The following is a 14,508-nucleotide window of genomic DNA, read 5'->3' on the forward strand; positions in this document are numbered from 1 at the left end:
TCTTTGAGAATCCTAACATAATTCAGTTCCAAAACTATTGTATTTCTGGTGTTGTGTTGTCAAGGAGTGTTGTGTGTTCTTGAGGTGTTCAAGATCAATACTCTTGGTGTGGTTTGCCAAAGGTAGGGTGTTTCTTGAAGGGTTCAAGATCACTACTTTGGTGGTTTGTGTTTTGTAATCTAGTTTGATTGCTTAGTGGATTACCCAGTGGTATTATGGGGACTGGATGTAGCTCTTGGTTTAAGAGTGAACCAGTATAAACTTTTGGTGTATTTCTCTCTTATCCTGAACTCAATTAAATTCTGTTTTAAGCTTTGCTGATATAAACAACCGATTGTTTCGAAGAAACAACCGATTGTTTTTCTGTTGCTTTGCTGTATAACTACTTAAATTCTTGGCTAACTTGATTCCTGTTCTGGATTTACACAAAGAATTTTGTTAAACCTGAAAAAGTTTTCAAAAACCCCTCTTAAACAATTCACTCCCCTCTCCTTTAAGGCCACATATTCTAACACCACTGTGGACGTCAATTGTATCTACATGGACGACGGGTCCTAGGTAATATCTATCCACTGGTACACAATTCGCTGTCGTACTTGTAGTCTCCTAATCCTTTGAAGCTTTTCCTCTCGCTATGTGTGCGCTCGGGGGTACCTGCGATTGCACTCCGATGCTCAAGTCAGTGCTAGTATTTTAGTCTGTCCTCTTAGGATCTGAAAAACGTACCTTTTCCCCCTTCAGAAGTCTTATTTATAGGTTGACTTGGGCCTCCACTTTTGTGGATCAGACAATCCGTTCACCAAGACGTGTGTAGTGGTCTTCAGATCGTGTGTGGTGGTTTCCTGATATCACGGGAAGGTATCTCGAAGTGTCTTTGACTCATTCAACTTCAGTTACAATTGCTTCTTTATTACGCGTTCATTATATTGTGTGTCGTTCGACTCGGTCGTCCGGTGTCGACTGAGAACATGGAATGCCACACATATCAAATTCTATTACAACTGATAAATAAAATTAGTGCACTCTTTCCTCGCTCAGTTATTTTAGCCCTAAGGAGAAGGTTTTAACGAGGCATTTTAAAATAATTATTTCTCAAATGCACATGCCATCATGTTAAATTATCGAACATTCTGCCAGTAAACTATAACTTAAGTGTTATTCACGAAATTCTTGGCTCGAAATCCGTTAATAACTTAATTGTTATTCACCGAAGCGTTCGATCAGCAGTTCATGGCTTAATTGTTGTTTACCAAAAAATTTTGGTCTGAAATTCATTCATAAGTTAATTCTTATTATCGAGCATTCAGTCAGCACTTTATAACTTAAAAAGTTATTCACCAACATTCATGGTCTGAAATTCATTCATAAGTTAATTCTTATTAATCAAAGCATTTGGTCAGCACTTTATAACTTAAAAGTTATTCACCAACATTCTTGGTCTGAAATTCATTTATAAGTTATTTAATCGAATAGTTCGGTTAGTACTTTATAACTTAAAGGTTATTCACCAACATTCTTGGTCCGAAACTCATTCATAAGTCAATTCTTATTCTACCACCCATTCGGTCAGAAATAAGTATGACTTACTTAGTGAAAATGCATACATATATAACAATGAAATCATCAGAACCACATGAGTATATTGTTCAAAATAGTCGAATATGAAAGCATAGAAAGATAGCTAATTGTTCACAGCCACAACCTGGGTTCAGGTGTTTTCCTAATCAATCTCTTCGATCGATTGCTCTGGTTGGATAACATCAATATGTTGAGGATCTTCCATCACATGGTTGGCAGCTCCTCCAAGCGGTACCAGTTGGCAATCAACCACGTCCTTTTCCGAGTCATACCGTGAGTCATCGCTCGGTACACAATGAAAAAAGGTGACTTGTCGAACACCTTGATAGAAACTCTCTTCATTTATACGTAACATGAATTCTTGACTTTTTTCTATCTCGACAGCCAAAGACTTTTCTTTAGCCTCAGCATCAGCCTTTTCTTGTACCAACTGATCCCGCTCGGCCATCACTTTGGTGAGTGCTGCCTTCTGAGTTTCTTGTTCTTCCTTGTTGTTCGTTCTTTTGCATTTCTTCCCTGCATGGGTCCGCAGTCTTTAGTGTCGTTTTCAGAGAGTTGATGAGTTTTTACGGCAAGTGCACCGCATTTGTCAGAAGTAATAATTGTCCCTAAGGACGGATATCGATCCCACAAGGAACAGTAAATTATCAAGTACATTATTCGCTAAATATAACAACATAACAATAAAAAGAGTTTAGAAGTGATTGTGTTGGCACTGATCAATAAGAAAACAAACAAAGAATTAGTTGCTTCAATTGGAAAAATAGGGATTAGGTTTCATCTCTCCCACTCTCATGTATTTTGATTAGCATGTTAATATTGAGTTCTTTGATTGAAATTGATGCCGTAGAAAATTCATTTATATCAATCTCTCGCATATAAAATCCTTAAGAATGTTTCCTAAATATCGATCCCTTGCATATTTATAAAAACAACTTAGAATCACACTCAGACGTTAATGGCAATTAACATTTCAAGTCTATCCCTAACACTCAAATATGTTAAGTATTGATGTTTAGGTCCAAACCCTAAAAATACCTCTCGGTCAGATTTAAGATTCTCAATTTGTCACGGAAAGTTAAAAGTAAAACAACAATACCAATAATCAATCAAGAACTGAATATTAATATATAATATATCACCTCAATACATAAGAGTTTGAGCAGATTACTCCCAATCCCAAAGGGTAGAATTAGCCACACATACTTCTAACACCTTCCATTCTCCCAATTGGGTTACAATTCACTTTATGGTGTTTTCCTCTCAATCTGGCACACTAGGGTTGAGCCTCTAGCCCTCTATTTATCCTAGTTTTCTAGGGTTAGGTAGCTTCCTGTGTCACGCTAATGGGCTAAATGATAAAACATAAAAAGGACCCAATCTTTCTTTGCATCTTTTTCCACTCTGAGACCTTCCATCTTTATCTTTTTAGCTCAAATCATTCATCTTTAATCCAAATCTCCAATCTTCCTTAGAAATATGCAATTAACACCAAATTTGGGAATAAAATAATCTTATTCAAATAAAGATCATAAAAAATATAAAGGTATAAATTCATAAATTAGGTATTTTATATGTAAATTAGCAATAAATCCTCATAAGTGCCTATATTTTAATATGAAATATTACTGAAATTAGACACTTATCACTGGCCGAAGCCTCCAACTCCGCCTTTAGTTTCGGCACTACCACCGTCTGCGCCCTGCTTAATTCATCACCAAGCGCCCTACCGACGACTGTAGCCCTGCTTTGCAACTCCACCAACTCCTCTATTAAATCTTTGGTGGGGATAATTGCCAAAATACCCTCATCCTCCAGGCGAAGATCTATTTGCATGGCCCGCGCAACTCTCAATGAGGGACTCAACATCGTCAAGCCCCGACTGGACAACTGACCCACATCAGAACCAATTTGAGTCTTCGGCAGACGCCCCTTCTTCCAGTTAGCCGCGGGAGGAGCCACCACCACAGTCGGTGCAACCTCCTCCTCCACAACCTTTTCTTTTTCCACTCCAGCGAGGCTACTCAGTTTTCGCGCAGCCGCCTGGCGTTTCAAATTGCTCAAAAAGTTACTCAAAGAAGGATCCATCTTCTTGATAATCTCTACAAGATACAAGTACAATTAAACAATATTAACATAACGGAGGAACGACCGAATGCAAGAAATCTACGTACCATTGAAGTCTGCCCACTTTTTAAAAGACCCATACAAAGTTATCAATTCTTGAGTGGGCAGCTTATAGGGCAACTGGTCAATGACCACTAGGATCTCCTTGTCAAACGGTGACAGTGACGACCACAACCAATTACCAAGTTGGGTAGGTTTCTCTGTCCAATGGAATGGAAATTTGGTCGTTCCATTCACATTATAAAAAAGGTCTCGGCCATCCGGCTCCACAAATATCTTAAAATATCTTTCCTTAAATTTTTTATATGAGGTGTTAAAAACAGCAAAACGAATATTCCCCGGTCGACTAGATACAAGACAACCAGCTAACATAGGTACTCGAACGTGTGTTATAGTAATATAAAAAGGATTCAGGGGTAGGCTGAAGTCTGAAAATTCGACATAACAGTCAGAACGTCTGAAGAGATGCCCACGAGTTGGGATGCAACTGCGTGGGCGCGACGTTAAGAATCCGAAGGACCCCAATCGAAAAATCATCAAAGGGAAACGTTATATGCAAGTCAGCAAAAAAAGTATTATATACAAAAAAGAAGTCATGCAGTGCATTTTCCCGACTGTGGCAAACATGGTCGGTCACACCACATATGTCTGGCGTTATCGCTTTAGATGGACATTCAGGCGATAGAAAAGAATTTTCAGAAAGGAATTGGTCTAAGATATCAACGCTCCTTATTCTAGTAGGAATTTTGAGGACTGACGGATCAACCCAGTCATAGCTTGGGCCGTCTGAAGACTGACTCGCATTGCTAGATGCAGAGCGAGTCACAGACGACTCAGTGTTTGCAACACTATTCAAAGAATCTACAGAAGCAGACATTACTAACCTGGACTCAACACTCGACACGCGTAATAGACTCGGCACTCGGAGCAGACAACGCAACACTTGAAGGAGGAAGGAAAGTGTAAACCCTTCAAACTCTCAATGAAGCGCTATTTATAGCCATCGAGGTAGGAGAGAGAAACCCTTACCACTCGTCCAACACCGTTGGATCTAATGTAATCTAACGGTTAAACCCACTTGGCATACGAAACGTCGCGCAATCTTCACCGTTGAAGGCATCTGATGAAATAATGCACTACGAAACGACGACTCTGCCAAACATCACATCACTGCCAAACATTCAATGCTACCAGCTATCACACACTATCTCGGGATCCCCAGCCATCTTACACGACTCTTCAGAGATGAATCTCTTCGAGCTTAGGGGACAAGTGTACCGGTCGGGCACCAGACAACCGAGTCGAACGACACACAATATAACGAACGCGTAATAAAGAAGCAGTTGTAACTAAAGTTGAATGAGTCAAAGACACTTCGAGATACACTCCTGTGATATCAGGAAACCACCACACATGATCTGAAGACCACTACACACGTCTTGGTGAACGAATTGTTTGACTAACATAAGTGGAGGCCCAAGTCAACCTATAAATAAGACTTCTGAAGGGGGAAAATGTACGTTTTCCATATCCTAAGAGGACAGACTAAAATACTAGCACTGACTTGAGCGTCGGAGTGCAATCGTAGGTACCCCCGACCGGCGGAGCGCACACATAGCGAGAGGAAAAGCTTTGAAGGATTAGGAGACTACGAGTACGACATCGAATTGTGTACTAGTGGATAGATATTAACTAGGTCCCGTCGTCCATACAGGTACATTCATCATTATCCAAGAAATCAACACCTCAATCTTTTATGCATTTCAATAGTGTAAGGTTGAAAGATCGAATATGGTGTTGTTCCTCGTCGACCTTGATTCTTTTTCAATTGAACTAAATATCCAACATGATACCACATATTGCTGACGTTGCTAATGATCGGAGGTGTTGTCCATTTTAGACTAGTTTCAGCATAAAACTCCTCAAGATAACTTGTCCCCTTACCGAATTGTTGACATTTATAGTGTGTATCTTTTCATCTTGACACTTTGTTTAATTTTGATGTTTGTTTACTTATGTATTATGTAAATATAATGGTGGTTGCATATCCCGTGAACTACAAAAAAATACTTCAAGGATTTAAGGCTGAGTCGAGATTAGTGGTTGTCAATATTGTTGTACCAATCCAAATGGTTATGGTCACTTAGACATTTCCTCCCACCAACCAAAAGAGGAAAAGCAAAGAAAAAGAATGCGAAAAATCGCATTGACACCATTTTGATTGATCCTTTTCTGGGTGTTCTTTTAAGACGGTTAATCAATTTCGGAGTGGGACAAGCTTCTCTAGTCGTGACTTCCTAAGTCACAACATGCATTTGGTTGAAGGGTTTTTGTCAGCTTAAATCCTCTCGAATAAGACATGTACCTCTCGATGATATTGGATGAACTCCATGATTCCTTCATGGAGTTGTGTTTATGGACCCTCGTCCTCGACAAGTGAATGGGCCCAGACTTGAAGAAAAACAAGAGCTCGACTGAGGTGAATAGATTAAAGGCCCAATTGAGCAGCTTATTTGCCTCTCTCCAAGCTGCTTTGGAATAGTTATATTTCCAATAAGAACAAGGAGTTGGATGTTGAGCTTGCTTTAGCAAGGATGCATGTTAACATTGAGCATCAATAGTGCTTGGTGTTTAAAGAACAAGAAAAAAAAATTTGGTCCTCAAGTCCTCGACAAAGATCGAGGAGTTAAAACAAAGCCTGATTGACATGGAAATTTCCAATCACACGGACCAGGAAAGGATTAAGAAGTTTGAGAAAGAGTTAGAAATTTTTCAAGACAGTGTCCTCGACTAACACGAGCTCGGATCATAGTTCTCTTTAAAGTACGAATGTCGAACCCACAGAGAACAATTCTAATTAAGATGTTCTGTTGTAAAACTCATTAAGTATAGAAAATAACTTTGAGAATCTTTTCATAACCAAATTAAAGATTTCAAAAGAACTCAGAGATTTAGGGTTTGATTCAGGATGTAACAAAACTAACTTATCAATTATAGAGAAAGATACTTTGGATTGAATTGCGTTTATCTCAATCATCTGTATTTTGAATAATACAATATATAATACTCAAAACTACTTATTCTTGAAGCTTAATTTAAAGCCATTCATCTTGATTCTTCACAGATGAAATTCATAACATAATTTCTCAAACACTGATTCCTCAGATATTTAACAAATCATCCAGCTTTAGGAACAGAATTATAATGCAATTAATAACCTGGAATCTATTCTTAACATTACAAGTTATCAAGTATTTTCGTTTATTTCATATCCTTAAAGGTACTTGATGACTTTTTACGGCAAGTGCACCGCGTTTGTCAGAAGTAATAATTGTCCCTAAGGACGGATATCGATCCCACAAAGAACAGTGAATCATTGAGTACAATATTCGCTAAATATAACAACAGAACAATAAAAAAAGAGTGTGAAGTGATTATGTTGGCACTGATCAATAAGAAAACAAACAAAGAATTAGTTGCTTCAATTGGAAAAATTGGGATTAAGTTTCATCTCTCTCACTCTCATGTATTTTGATTAGCATGTTAATATTAAGTTCTTTAATTGAAATTGATGCCCGTATAAAAATCATTTATATCGATTCCTCGCATATAAAATCCTTAAGAATGTTCCCTAACTATCGATCCCTCGCATACTTATAAGAACAACTTAGAACGAAGCTCAGACGTTTAATAGCAATTAACATTTCAAGTCTATTCCTAGCACTCAAATATGTTAAGTATTGTTGTTTAGGTCCGAATCCTAAAAATACCTCCCGGTCAGATTTAAGATTCTCAATTTGTCACGGAGAATTAAAAGTAAAACAACAATACCAATAATCAATCAAGAACTGAATATTAATATATAAAATATCACCTCAATACATAAGAGTTTGAGCAGATTACTCCCAATCCCAAAGGGTAGAATTAGCCACGCATACTTCTATCACCTTCCATTCTCCCAATTGGGTTACAATTCACTCTATGGTGTTTTCCTCTCAATCTGGCACCTAAGGTTGAACCTCTAGCCCTCTATTTATCCTAGTTTTCTAGGGTTAGGTTGTTTATTGTGTCGCGCTAATGGGCTAAATGATAAAACATAAAAAAAGGCCCAATCTTTCTTTGCATCTTTTCCATTCTGGGACCTTCTATCTTTATCTTTTTAGCTCAAATCATTCATCTTTAATCCAAATCTCCAATCTTCCTTAGAAATCTGCAATTAACACCAAATTTGGGAATAAAATACTCTTATTCAAATAAAGATCATAAAAAATGTAAAAAGGTATAAATTCATAAATTAGGGATTATTTTATATGTAAATTAGCAATAAATCCTCATAAGTGCCTATATTTTAATATGAAATATTACTGAAATTAGACAGTTATCAGTACTTTCCAGTTAAATTTAAGGATCAAAATCAAGACTCTATTGATCATACAGAATCAAGCAATAAGCATAAAATGAAAATACCAAGAACAAGTAGAAAAGAGAATTTTATATATATATATATATATATATATATATATATATATATATATATATATATCACCAAGAATACATTTGATCAAGATAAATTACATTCAATCCCAAGTTAGAAAGAACTTAACCACTCATGACAGCTCCTCCAATCTTCATTCTTGATCTAGATTGCATAAGAAGGGCTGATCTGAGCAAGTTCTTCTCCTAAGAACAGAGGTTTCTTCTCTTTCTCTCACTAGTCTCTCTCTAAAAAACCCAATATGTTTTCCATCGCTGGTTTTGAGTTATGTTTCAGAATTTATATAATCAACTTTAGCTCAAGCTAGCCCGTTTTAGCTTGAGCTAGATCTTTCGGTGCAATTTTAGCTTGAGCTAGCGATTCTAGCCTGAGCTAGATCAGTACTGCACCTTTATTCAACTTTGGACAGTTTTAGCTTGAGCTAGCAATTCTAGCCTGGGTTAGAATTGTACTGCACCTTTAATCAACTCTGGACAGTTTTAGCTTGAGCTAAATCCTCTAGCTTGAGCTAAATCTTCTTGTGATCCAATTGATTTTTTACTTTTTTTTTTCTTTCAATGCCAGCTTGAATACATTCTTTCAATGCTTCATATTCATCTGCAATTTACACAAAAATTGAGATTAAATTTCTTCATTTGTTTCTTGGTTCAAAAAATATATAATCAGATTCAATAATTCTCAGATTAGGGTAATTTTCTTACATTAAGCAACAATTAAGTTCCAAAGTGTTCAATTTTCTCAATCATAAAAACTACACATTGGCATTTATCAAATTCCCCCCAACCTAGAATCTTGCTTGTCCTCAAGCAAAGTAATTGAATCCCAAAAAATATGAGTTCATTCTTCCCCAAAATCCTTAGAAATCAAATCTATAGTTTAATATCAGAACAACTTCATGGAAAGAGCACAAGTTAATTCAACAAAAAATTATGATGTTTCCTATCAATTCAAACCAAGACAGGATAAGAATGTATTCAATTTACAAGGTAAACAATTGTTACTCTTCACTGAGAATCAAACTAAGGAATTTCTCTCTTCATTCCTCACTGGTGAGTGTTTTCCCTCTTTTTTTCACTGAATTCCAAGTTAATTTAAGGTTGCCCTTCATTTCCAGTTGATTACAAACACTTTCACAAACATAGATCTTGAGGTCTTTTTCATGTTGTAATGAGGTTGGGTTACAAAGAAAATTTAGTTTTTCCAGGATAACAAAATTCACACTTAATAAAAGATTAGCATATTTGCAATTCAATTTCTAATTGTGTTATCCATTATCCCTTCCATAAGATTCATTCACATTGCTTCTTTTTATATTCTTGTAATCCCCTTTGCTTTTCTTTTTCTTTTTCTTTTTTTTTTAGAAAAGAGAATGAGAATTTGGATAATTTTGTCATTCCTTTTTTTTTTTCTTTTTCTCTTTTTTTTTCATTCTCAAAATCCCAACAGCCACACCAAACCCAATTCTTTTAATTATAGAAATTTGAATTGCACCTATGCTCTCCTTTTGTTAGCATACCACAAGGTAGGACAATATATGTATATCAGAAGCTAGGGTGCAATAAAACAAATTTGGCTCAAAAAAGGGTTATTTTTCTGCACATTTCATCATATATTGCAAAGGTTTGCTGTTTGGCTTTGAGTTTTCTCACCTCCAACTTTATTAAACATGCCTCAATCATCTCCATATTTGATTTTGTGATGTAAATTGAATAGAAAATTAGGCAACCTCAATTAACTCTTCACTAGTGAAAGTCTCTCAAACTGTTTAAAGGTTTCACACTCTCACTTGGTTGGCTAATTTCAATTACTCATTTGTTCTCAGACATTGCTTTCAACTATTTACCTTGTTCCAACTTTTACACATTACTATCCTTTCTCAATTTGAGTGATGGTTCTAGCCACAAATTCTTTTTTCAAATTAAGTCCCTGATCAATCCATTTGGTTGTTCTAATTTAGAACTATGGTTTGATTTCTTTTTCCAAAAATTTATACCATCATCTATCTATATACAAGATTTCACTTCACAAAATATGCAAACATCAACTACTATACTAACTTAAGCTTGCCATCAACAAAAGCTAAAGTAAGAAATATTAAACTAAACTGCTAAAATCAACTTACTAAATTAAACTGAAAGTAAAGTTAAACAAAAAGATAAAACCAGTTTTTTGTTCATTGTGCATGATAAGTATCAATCTCCTCTTGTGATTTTGTTCTGCTCTGTGCCAACATCATCATTCTGAACTTGGTTTGAATGTTCATCATGTATTGCTGCTCCAGTTGTTCCAGCTGCCATTTCTGGTGTCTCTTCAACTCTAATTCCAACTCGAAACTCTCTTGCCTCCCTTGAAAAATTGTGCATGTCCCCATGCCAAGATAGATAATAATCAAATTTAGTGGGTGTCAACGACAGATTATTTAATACCAGCTGTGGATTTGGTGCGACTCATTTTTCTGTACAAGTAAGAATAAACATTTCTCAAATCAAAGTGTTTTATTTGATTGGCATTTCAACAAACACTTGATATGCAATGTATAAAATGAAATTGAATGAGTACTTTTTGTTTTGGTATTTTATCCATGGAAACCGTATTTAACTTTGATTATCCTATTCCACAATCCTATTCAACATCAAGACATTGAAATTTTAAAAAGATTGAATCTTTCAATTTAAAAAACGAAACTGTGAACTGGAAGCAGAAACACGCATGACTGGACTTGGTTGAATGGAAATGGCAATGAAAATTATTATGGAGATGAGTAATTACTTACCTTGATAATGGCAATGTAGATGAAATGTTTGTTTGAGAATGGTTATGTAGATGGAAGCTTTGGGAGTTTTTTAGAACAGAGGGTGCTTCTGAAACTGAGTTAGGGTGCAGGGTTTTCAAAATGTGATTTTTATAAAATGCTGCAGTTTTTTTTTTTTTTTTTTAGAAATCTCACTAGCTTAGGCTAAAATTTGGCAAAGAGCAACAGATTTGTTCTAGCTCAAGCTAGCTCGTTTTAGCTTAAGCTAAAATTTGGCAAGGAGCAACAGATTTGTTCTAGCTCAAGCTAGCTCATTTTAGCTTAGGCTAAAGTTTGGCAGAGAGCAACAAATTTGTTTTAGCTCAAGCTAACTCATTTTAGCTTAGGATAAAGTTTGACAGAGAGCAACAAATTTGTTCTAGCTCAAGCTAGCCCAGTTTAGCTCAAGCGAAAGTTGCAGAACATTTTTTTTTCTTTTTCTGCATATCTAGCTTAGGCTAAAAGTTCTAGCTTAAGCTAAAATTACCCTGCAATGAAATTTTCTTGAAAATTTTCATTTTGTCTTTGCCAAAAGTTTCAAACCTTTCTAAGCTTTCTTCCTTCCATTCATTTCACCTAACATTTCAAACCTACATGACCATTTCACATATCAAACTAGTTTTAAAGACATTAAATATTAAAACATACTACTAAATCAAAACAAAAATTAAAGACACATTTGAAAACAAAACGCTGGGTTGCCTCCCAGCAAGCGCTCGTTTAACGTCATATAGCTTGACGCCTGATTAACATCATTGAAGGTTCAACAACATTCATATCCACTCTGAAATACTCTTGATGATCATTTGAATACTTCTTTGCTTCAAAAACATTAAAGTTTACTTCTTCATCTAGAACACAAACCTTCAATTTTCCTTTGTCTACATCAATTATAACTTTGGCAGTTTTCATGAATGGTCTTCCCAATATCAAAGGTACTTCAACATCTTCTTCAATATCCATTACAACAAAATCTACTGGGAATAGAAATTTATCTACCTTTACCAATAAATCTTGAACAATTCCATGTGGATATTTGATTGATCTATCAGCCAACTGCAAAGTCATTCTTGTTGGTTTCACTTCTACATCTCCAATTTTCTTCAGCATTGATGAAGGCATCAAATTAATACTAGCTCCAAGATCCAATAATGCCTTTCCAACAGTGAGATTTCCTATGGTAACTGGCAAAGTGAAACTCCCAGGATCTCTAGATTTTTGCGGTAATGACTTTTGAATTATAGCACTGCATCCAGCTTCCAATTCAACTATCTCCTGGTCATTGAATTTTCTTTTCTTTGTCAATAATTCCTTCATGAATTTAGCATATGTAGGCATCTTCTTTAAAGCTTCAGTAAAAGGAATGTTAATTTGCAATCTTTTGAGAATATCCATAAATCTTGCAAATTGCCTTTCTTTGCATTTCTTTGTAGGAGCATGTGGATAAGGTACATCTTTTATAGGAACACTCCTCTCTTGTTTTTCACTTTTTTGATTTTTTTTTTCTATTTTCTCTCTAATATCTACAACATCTTCCTTATTCCTTCCTTCTCCTCCCTCACACTCACTCTGTTCTTTTTCATTTTCTCTCTCACTTAAAATCTCTTCCTCAACAACTAAATTATCTCCAATTCCTTTTCCTATAACTTTCCCACTTCTAGTGGTGATAGACTTGCAATGCTCTTTGGGATTGGTTTGTGTATTTGCTAAAAATTGACTTCCTTGATTATCAGCTAACTGTTTAGCCAGCTGCCCCACCTGTGTCTCTAAATTTCTTATTGATGCTTCAGTATTTTTCTGATTAGATAGAGAGGCTTGCATGAATTTCTCAAATGTATCCTCCAACTTGGATGTTCTCTCAGGAACGGAAGGATAATGTGGTTGCTGTTAATAAGGAGCTTGTCTGTTAGATGATCCAACCTCTTGCTTCCACCCAAATCCTTGATTTGGATTATTCCTCCATCCTTGAGTCATGTTATTTGGATAATTATATGCAAAGCCACCTTGTCTTCCTTGATTATTCATATACTGAACCTCTTCCTCTGATGGATTTTGGTAAGAGCATTGGCCATTAAGATGATCTCCCCCAAAAAAATCACACTTCAAAGCTTGATTCTGAATTGAAGGAGAATTTACTGCATGTAATTGTTGAGGCAGTTTTGACATTTGCTTGGTTAATGCCTCAATTTGCTGAGTCAAAATCTTGTTTTGTGCTAAAATTGCATCTGAAGTACTAAGATCCAGCACCCCTTTCTTTTGCACTGTATATCTATCATGTTGAGCTTGGTAACCTGTTGAGGCTAAGGCATCAATGATTCTTGTAGCTTGTTCTGCATCAACACTCATCATTGTACCTCCTGCTGCAGCATCCAAGATCATTTTAGTATCAGGCCTCAAACCATTGTGGAATATGTTCAACTGAGTAATATCCTCAAAGCCATGATTAGGACATCTTCTTAACATCACTTTAAAGAGTTCCCAAGCTTCACAAAAAGGTTCTTCTGGCCCTTGCCTGAATGTGGAGATATCAGACTTAGCCTTGATATATCGAGAGAGTAGGAAGAATCTGTGTAGGAATTTCTCTTCTACATCATTCCAACTACTTAGACTCTGGTTTGGATGCGACTTTAACCATTCTTTTGCTTTGCCTGCAAGTGAGAAAGGAAATAGACGCAGATAAACAGATTCAATATCATTTTCCTCGAAGCCCATAGTCCCAACCAACTCATAGAATGTGGATAGATGAGTATAAGGGTCTTCATGATCCATCCCAGTGAATTGATGAGTACTGATTAAGCTAAGAAAAGCTGGCTTCATTTCTAATGATTTGGTGGTTGGAGGTATAGCTATGCTGGAGAAATGCCTTGGTCCTTGTTGCATAGCATAGTCTCCCAATGTCCTTCTAGGTGGATTTTGTCTATTTTCAGCCATTTGGAAGTCTGTTTGATTGTGTGAGTTGAGAGTGTTGGAAGATTCTCCTTTTGCTTGTCCTTGCTTCTTCTTTTCTTCTCTCTTCTTGCTCTGATTTCTTCTAGCTGTCTTCTCAATTTCTGGATCAAATTCCAATTGATCTTCAGGAACCTGTCCTCTTAATAACATGTATCTAAGACAACTCAAGCAAGGATTATTAGCACAGGATAAAAGAATAAGATATAAACAAGTGTCTATTCACAAAGAAAACAAAATATTCACAATACTCAATGAGTTATACTTCAGCAATTCTTAAAAGAAATTGTTCCCCGGCAACGGCGCCAAAAACTTGTTGATGTTTCTCGGCAAGTGTACTGAATCAACTATAATATAGTACTCTTTAAAGTACGAATGTCGAACCCACAGGGAACAATTCTAATTAAGATGTTTTTTTTTTAAAACTCATTAAGTATAGAAAATAATTTTGAGACTTTGTTCATAACCAAATTAAAGATTTCACAAGAACTCAAAGATTTAGGGTTTGGTTCTGGATGTAACAAAACCAACTTATCAAATATAGAGAAAGATACTTGGGATTGAATTGCGT

The 14,508-nt window shown here is 36.0% G+C and overlaps 2 pseudogenes; one reads left to right on the forward strand and one right to left on the reverse strand.

The window, feature by feature from the left end:
• Nucleotides 1-11,717: 11,717 nt before the first annotated feature.
• On the reverse strand, nt 11,718-14,078 carry LOC137829294 (uncharacterized; annotated as a pseudogene).
• Nucleotides 13,426-13,531, forward strand: LOC137830786 (small nucleolar RNA R71; annotated as a pseudogene).
• Nucleotides 14,079-14,508: the final 430 nt, after the last annotated feature.

The sequence above is a fragment of the Phaseolus vulgaris genome, chromosome 7 (assembly GCF_051622355.1).
Source record: "Phaseolus vulgaris cultivar YP4 chromosome 7, ASM5162235v1, whole genome shotgun sequence".
Taxonomy (NCBI): domain Eukaryota; kingdom Viridiplantae; phylum Streptophyta; class Magnoliopsida; order Fabales; family Fabaceae; genus Phaseolus; species Phaseolus vulgaris.